Genomic DNA, 7,540 nt, shown 5'->3' with positions numbered 1-7,540 from the left:
GCCGGTTCCTGCCCTTCTTCCGGAGCTATAAATTCCGAGGATCGGATCCCTCTTCCGCTAATAAACACAGATCAGGAACAATACATCAATCATGGTGACTTGGTGGGGTGTGCCAATTATTATACCTTATTATTTTTGTGCCCTATAATTTTATTTAAACTATTTTTTGTGCATAAAATATCAGCATATAAATATATATGTGAAAATAGGAAAAAGAAATGGGAAAAGGAAAAAGAAAAGGAATTCCAGGTTAACCGGGCCGAGGGGGGGATTTCGGCCTGGTCGGGCGCGGGCGCGCGGCGTCGCGGCCAAATGGGCCCAGACGGCCCACGAGGAGCGGGGGACGGCACGGCGGATGCCGTGGGCGCGGGCCCACGCACCAGAGAGGGAGAGGGGAGACAGCGTCAGGGGGGAGCTCGGCTCGACTTGCTTCTCTAACGAGCCTGAAAAGCAGTCTCCGCTCAGCTCACTGCTGCCTCACGAGCCGGCTCGTCGAGCCAATGAGTTGTCTATAGGCGTGAACTTGTCCTCCAAATTATAATATAAAATCTTAAGAATAATTTAAGTAACATATTTTAAATCAGTAAAATAAATATATTACTGATATAATATAGAAAATAGATTAGTTTTGTACAGTAATCTCAAATAGCATAATCTAATTGTTTTTTGTGCTAATACCATAAATAATTAGAATTATATGTAATAAATTGTTGTTATATCGAGCCACAAGCCAGCTCACAAGCCGCACCAAGCCGAGTCGAGCTAGCTCGTTCTTTTCTCGAGCCACAAAAACATGCTCGGCTCGGGCTCTTTTCTAAGCATCGAGCTGCTCCGAGCCGAGTTGTTGCGAGCCCAAGCCAGCTCGTCAAGCTTGAGCTTCTTTCCAGCCCTAGCTATGGTTAGGGTTGGAAACGAGCTGAGTCAAACTCGGCTCGACTTGCTGCAACTCGGTAAAGATCCGAGCCCGGCTAATCTCGGCTTGTTATTTAACCGAGCCTGAAAAGTTGGTTTGGCTCCTGAGCCGGCTTGACGAGCCAACGAATCTAACCATAAGCGCGAAATCGCTCTCCAAAATATAGAATAACATCTCAAAAATAATTTAAGTAATATATTTTAGATTAGTGAAATAAATATATTACTAATATAATATAAATAATATAGAAAATAGGTTATATATGAGGATGTCGGCTATATATAAGTTTGACCATCTAAGTTTGACTATATAATTTGGATTATAATTCTAAACAAACATACCTTTAAACTCTAAATTGTGACACTCATTTTTACACTACTCATATTTTATTCCGTAAATAATATTTTGTAGGGCTATATACGAGAACGTCGGCTGTCATCTCGCTGGGTGACTCAAGCTCCTTAGCTGGTCTTCTTCTCGCCCAAACGTGGTCGTCGAGAGATTGGTTTGGGGAGACAAAAAGGGAGAGGGAGAGAGAGCCAAGGGCATTGGAAAAAAATACATTCACCAAGGTGCACGTGACAAGCACGTGATGACCATTGTCACCGTATGTATACATGCCACGTCAAATAAAAGCCCCTGCATGAACCGATACTGACACACAATGCACTTGTTACAAAGATTAAGGATCCAAAACTGCACTTTGAAAGGGAGCGGGCCTAAAAGACACACAAAGCAAAAGTTAAGAGACATATGATCAACTTGGGCCAGCTAGGGTCAGAGTAGCTTGACTTGTTCTGAAGGCCCCTTCTCTGCATGCCTCTCCCTGCTTCACCAGTCACACCACTGCACCAAAACCGCACCGGATATTCGGGCAACGGTGCAAGAGTCCTGCAAAGACTAGAGAAAAGCATGATCGCAACCTCCGACTTGCTGAAGAGAAGCTAGGGAAAGAATGTACTTGTGACCCTTGCCGGATGAACTTAGGTCGGTTTGTTTCAGTTTATAGATTATAATCTATATATAGCTGTTTGATAGTCTAGATTATACAAATGTAGATTATTCACAAAGACAAGAGTAACCTTGTTTGTTTATTTGAGATGAGGAGAGATTGATGTCATATGTTGTAATTTATATTTATATAACCATGTTAGTGGGTCTTTTACCAAAAAATAATATCAAATAAGCTACTCTTAAAGAGATTGTGAGATTATCGTAATCTGAGCTTTAGATTATACACTACACGACGATTGATCTTTAGCGACCCTTATTAGGTACCAACTGTTGTTTGCTAAAGGTTAGGAACCGACAGTCAATCGCTAAATCCTTTTATAGCAACGGTCGGTTGGTCGCTAAAAGTCTAGAAATTTAACAACTTATGGTTGGTCGCTATAGATGTCGTCGGGGACTAGCAGTGGGTCGCTATAGAGCAAGGATCACTATCAAATCTTATAGCCTGAACGAACTTGTAGATGTTAGTGACTAAAAATTAATTAAAACAAGTAAACATTGATCGCTAAATTGTAGTAAAGAAAAAAAGAATTGTAGAAAAGAAAAAAAAGAATTATGGAAAAGAAAACTGTAACACTATAAAAATCATAAAATAAAAATAATGCATTTAGTTATTAATGATATTTATGGTAATGAATTTTCTTTTAAGTGTTTGTTATGTACTTGCATTTGGAATAATTTTTTTATTGCGCCTGATTGATTTTTGGTTATTGAATAACATTTATTCTTAAATGAAAATCCTAGTAAATAAAAAAAATAATTATTAGCACAAAAATTAATATTTTATTTATAAATAATTTTGGTTTAATTACTATGAATTTTAGGGTTATTTAAAAATATATTTCAAATTTAGAAAATGAAATTAAAAAAATAAAAAAAACAAAACCTAACCAAATCGGCCCATTAAGGCCCAGCCGCACTCCCCTAACCCTAACCGGCCGCCACCTAAACCTAGCGTGCGCCACTCTCCCTGGCAGCCGCAGCCAGGAAGCCTCCACTCCTTCTCCTAATCGATCTGTAGCTATGAAAATCATATCGTACATCTGCGTCGTCTCCTACTCGATCTATAGTTCCTTCGTCCCCCATCTTCGGAAATTGGAATTTCTTGCAGTCGCTTCGTTGGTTCTGCTCTCTAGCTTTTAACTCGTTCCTGCTCTTTCTTCAGACCGATCTGAGCTGCGGGCCGTCGTCCAAGGCGAAAGGAGGGCAGCCGGCAGTGACGGTCTCCGGCGGCGACAGGCAGGGGAGGAGCAAGATCGAGATCAAGCGCATCGAGAACATGACGAACCGGCAAGTCACCTTCTGCAAGCGTCGCAACGGCCTGCTCAAGAAGGCATACGAGCTCTCGGTGCTCTGCGACGCCGAGGTCGCGCTCGTCGTCTTCTCCAGCGTGGCCGCCTCTACGAGTACGCCAACAACAGGTGATTTGTTTTTATATATGTATATGTATGCAAAGATGTCATCTTTGGCTTCTCGAAATCTCCGCACATATATACATACAAACGCATATATATATTCTCGTTTCATCAAACACTTGTGAAAGGTTATGTTGTGTACATGCTTATGTACATATGCACATGTACATATACGTGTATCCTGTGCCTAGATCCTAAACGCTGCGCACGTCAGCTGTTTGCGCTGTCCAAATTCGGAGCAAGTTCGCTCCCATCTTTCTCGAGGCAAAACCGCGGGGTCGGAGGGTCAATTGGGGAGCTAGCTAGCTGCTGCATCTTTTGCTGTGTGATGTGAGTGACTTCATTCCGTTATATCAACTACTGTGTGCATGCTGTCTTGTTTGTTTTGCTTTGGTGTTCTTGAGAAGAGCATGTTGTCTCCATTATATCTCACACTAAAATTTTAGAGTTTATTTTTAAAGATCTTTAAATTTTTAGAGCTCTAAAATTTACTATGCTATGAATTGTGTTTCTTAAGGTGATGAGGAACAAGTTTGCTGCTGAGGATGAGTAAGACAATGAAGAATATTGTGCTTCTGAAGATGAGGAATTAGATGATGAGGATGATCAAATATTTCATCAGATGCAAGGTGCAAACTCACCAAAATCTACAAGGAACTTTGCTGAAGCTTCACACTCTAAACATGATGATCTTGTAATGCTCTCATTCATTTCATACATTTTCTAACCTTTATTTTCATAAACCCTCAAAAACATTGAAGTGAATTATTCTTAATAATTTGCACTAGGTTGGAAAAGATGTCATCTCTGGAGGATACAAGAAGCTGGAGTGGTTGTTCTGGACAAAGAAAGCTTGAAGCATTAGATGTAGTTGTGGACTTTTGAACAATAGCTGGAGTGATATGAAACATTAGTGATTTTGTGACTGATCATCTTTGGAGCTTTTGTGAATGATCTAGCTAGCTATCTGTAAATGATCTAGTTGTGAATAATATTATAATTGTGATGCTTTTGTGAATATATAATTGTGGTGCTTTTGTGTTTATGTGATAGATCTATGACTATGGTATACTGATTAACTGTGTATGTCTTTATGATTTGTGTATAAAAATCTGTGATTTGTGGTGCTTAATTAAATGTATATTATTATTAATAACAACTGTAAAAATGGCGACCTTCTGTTAGTTGTTAAATGTATAGTATGACGACTTACGGTTGGTTGCTAAATCTATAGTACAACAACCCATGGTTGGTCGCTAAATATACAATATTAGCAACGGACGGTCGGTCGCTAAAAAGATGTCGGTCGCTAAAGCCTTTAGCGACTGCACTTACAGCGATGTCAGGTACCGTAATTAGGGGTACCCACAATGCTCCTAAACACGGCTGGAAAACATCTTCAGAACAAACCATAAACAGTGATAAAGCGCGGTTCAAGTCAAGGCCTCGTCTACCAAGGGACGCGACCTCATCCGAGCCCAACCTCGGGCAAGGACGGTAGTCCCGGACAGATTCGCGCCTCGCCCGAGGGTCCCCTCAGTCAGCAGACGCACCCCTGTCTCACCCGAGGCTAAGCTCGGGCGAACTTTGTCGTACATCGACCTCGACCAGATCGCCCTACCAACCGACCGTATCGCATGCGCAATTAGGGCATGTTTGGTTCGCTGACTAACTTGCCACACTTTGCCTAACTTTTCTGCCTAAGGTTAGTTCTTCAATTTGAAAGACTAACCTTAGGCAAAGTGCGGCACAGTTAGCCACGAACCAAACAGGCCCTTAATGCGGGATCGCCTGACACCTTATCCTGACACGCGCGCCTCAGTCGGCAAGGTCGAAGTGACCGCAGTCACTTCGCCCTTTCACCAACCGTTCCGATAGGAAAACCGCACTGTTCGCCCCGCTCCGGCTACTGTGCCAACCACCAGGGTAAGACTAGCAACAGTAAGTCGTGACCTCTCCCGAGTTCAGCCTCGGGCGCGACAGGGAGCTCCGCCTCGCCCAGGCCTCGGCCTCAGCCTCGGCCTCGGGAGAAGGTCTCCGCCTCGCCCGACCCCAGGCCTCGGCCTCAGCCTCAGCCTCGGCCTCTGGAGGAGTCACATCCTCGCCCGACCTCAGCCTTGGCCTCAGGAGAAGTCTCCGCCTCGCCCGACCTCGGCCTCGGACCGATTATGCTACAGGGGATCCATCATTACCCTACCCCTAGCTAGCTGCCCCTTGCTACGAAGGAACAAGACCGGAGTCACATCAAACTACTCCGATAGCAGGTAATGATGGTTCCCCGCATGCGCCCATGACGTCGATGGCTCTCAGCTTCTTACGGAAGCAAGGGAACGTCAGCAAGACCCCGGGCCGCACCGTCAGCCACGCTTCTACGGGGCTCAAGAACTTCTCCGACGGCCACATTAGCACGCGTACAGGGCTCAAGGCACTTCTCTGCCAGCCACGTTAGCACATAGCTACACCCCGTTGTACAGCTGGGCATCTCCTTGTATCTATAAAAGGGGATGACCAGGGCCTTCCTAAGGCACGAACACACGGACACACACGCACACACGCACGCACGCACACAAACGAAAATGGGGCACGCACACAGGGAGAGGACGAGCAGAGGTAGGCAGAGCAGGAGAGACACGGTGGAGGCAAACTCAGGCGCCTCACCTCAAGACCGAACTCTCTCTCTCTCCCTCTCTCGCTCTCGCCCTCTTGCGACGCTTGTAACCCCTACTACGAGCACCCCGGTGCAAGATAATATAAGCCTCATTCCCTCCCGCTTGTGTTCCATCTTGCATCAACCCATCTGGGCAGGGGCACGCATCGATAAATTCACTAGTCGGTTGACGGTTCTCGCGGGTCCGAAACGCCAACAGTTGGCGCGCCAGGTAGGGGCCTGCTGTGTGTTAACAAATACTTTCCCATTGAGTTCCAGATGGGTAGCCTTCAGCAACCTCTTCAGCCCGGGACGGTGCTTCGCTTCGGGAGTCTCGAGTTCATGTCCCGCGACGGCAGCTACAACATGGTACTCCTCCCCTCGCAGCACAACAAAAACGACGGTCGTCAGCTCGCCCGGCGGCGGCGAACTCGACGACGGCATCTCCCCGCGACAGAAGAGGAACACCTAGGTTTGCCCCGCCACCCTCCTCGCCGGAGGAGGAGGAGACGGGGCAACCGTGGCCAGGCAGGAGGCGACACCTCGTCGGCTGTTGGACCAGAGCGAGTCGACGACGCCGGCACCCCTGCAGGGGACATGTCGGGTGTTGTCCTTGCACCTGAGACAGCGACGGGTGTCGCTTCCCCGCAACACGCCAACCCCAAGCGGACTGATGACGCCAGCACCCTCGCGAAGGACTTGTTGGGCGTTAGCCTCGTACCTGAGATGACAGTGCATTTGGTCCCTGACGCGACTTCACCACCGTCCATCGACCAAAAGGTACCATCCATTTTCCACCCTGTCCCTTTTAGATTCAGCTTCGATCCACCAAACGACCCCGCTTCGGTGAGCGCTTTCGCGAGGGCATATCCTGACCTTCCAGGGTACCATATGTGGTCATCTTGGGACCGACTGACGGCTGTCTCAACCTCCGGACCCGCGGATTCCGAGGAAGAAGACGACCCCAACTTCGGTTGGGATTTCTCCGGACTTTGTGATCCCAGTGCCATGCGAGACTTCATGTCCGCATGTGACTACTGCCTCTCCGGCTGCTCTGACGATGGCCACAACCTCAGCGACGAGGGTTACGACCCAAGTCGCGAGTGTTTCCACATCAATCAGGGGATCACGACGAAGACAACCACCTCGGCATGCCGGAAGATGACAACGCCCCTGTGCCAGCGTCTCGCGTTGAGATCCCGCGGGAGCTAGCTGTGGTCCCAGTCCCTGCGGGGGGTCAGGACACACAGCTCGAGCAACTCCGCGAGACGCAGGCCAGGCTCGACGAAGAAGCAGGGCGGCTTGTGCAGCTCCGACAAAACATCGAGCAGGAATGGGCAGGCCGGGCACTAGCCGGAGGAGCACGTCATCGGGCCCGGGACGTCCAGCGCCGTATCGTTGGCAATGCCAGGGCAGGGCTGCCCCCGGCCTTCAGCGGGGCCGGCCAGAACCTAGCTGCAGCAGCGATGCTACTTCGAACGATGCCGGAACCATCCACCACCGAGGGGAGGCGTATCCAGGGCGAACTCAAGGATCTCCTGGAAGATGCCGCAG

The 7,540-nt window shown here is 47.5% G+C and overlaps 1 pseudogene; it reads left to right on the top strand.

Moving 5' to 3' along the window:
- Positions 1-2,957: 2,957 nt before the first annotated feature.
- Positions 2,958-3,645, top strand: LOC118473427 (uncharacterized; annotated as a pseudogene).
- Positions 3,646-7,540: the final 3,895 nt, after the last annotated feature.

Source organism: Zea mays, chromosome 9, assembly GCF_902167145.1.
Source record: "Zea mays cultivar B73 chromosome 9, Zm-B73-REFERENCE-NAM-5.0, whole genome shotgun sequence".
Classification (NCBI taxonomy): Eukaryota; Viridiplantae; Streptophyta; class Magnoliopsida; order Poales; family Poaceae; genus Zea; species Zea mays.
The sequence above is the reverse complement of the archived record's forward strand: the minus strand, read 5'-3'. Positions and strand labels throughout refer to the sequence as shown.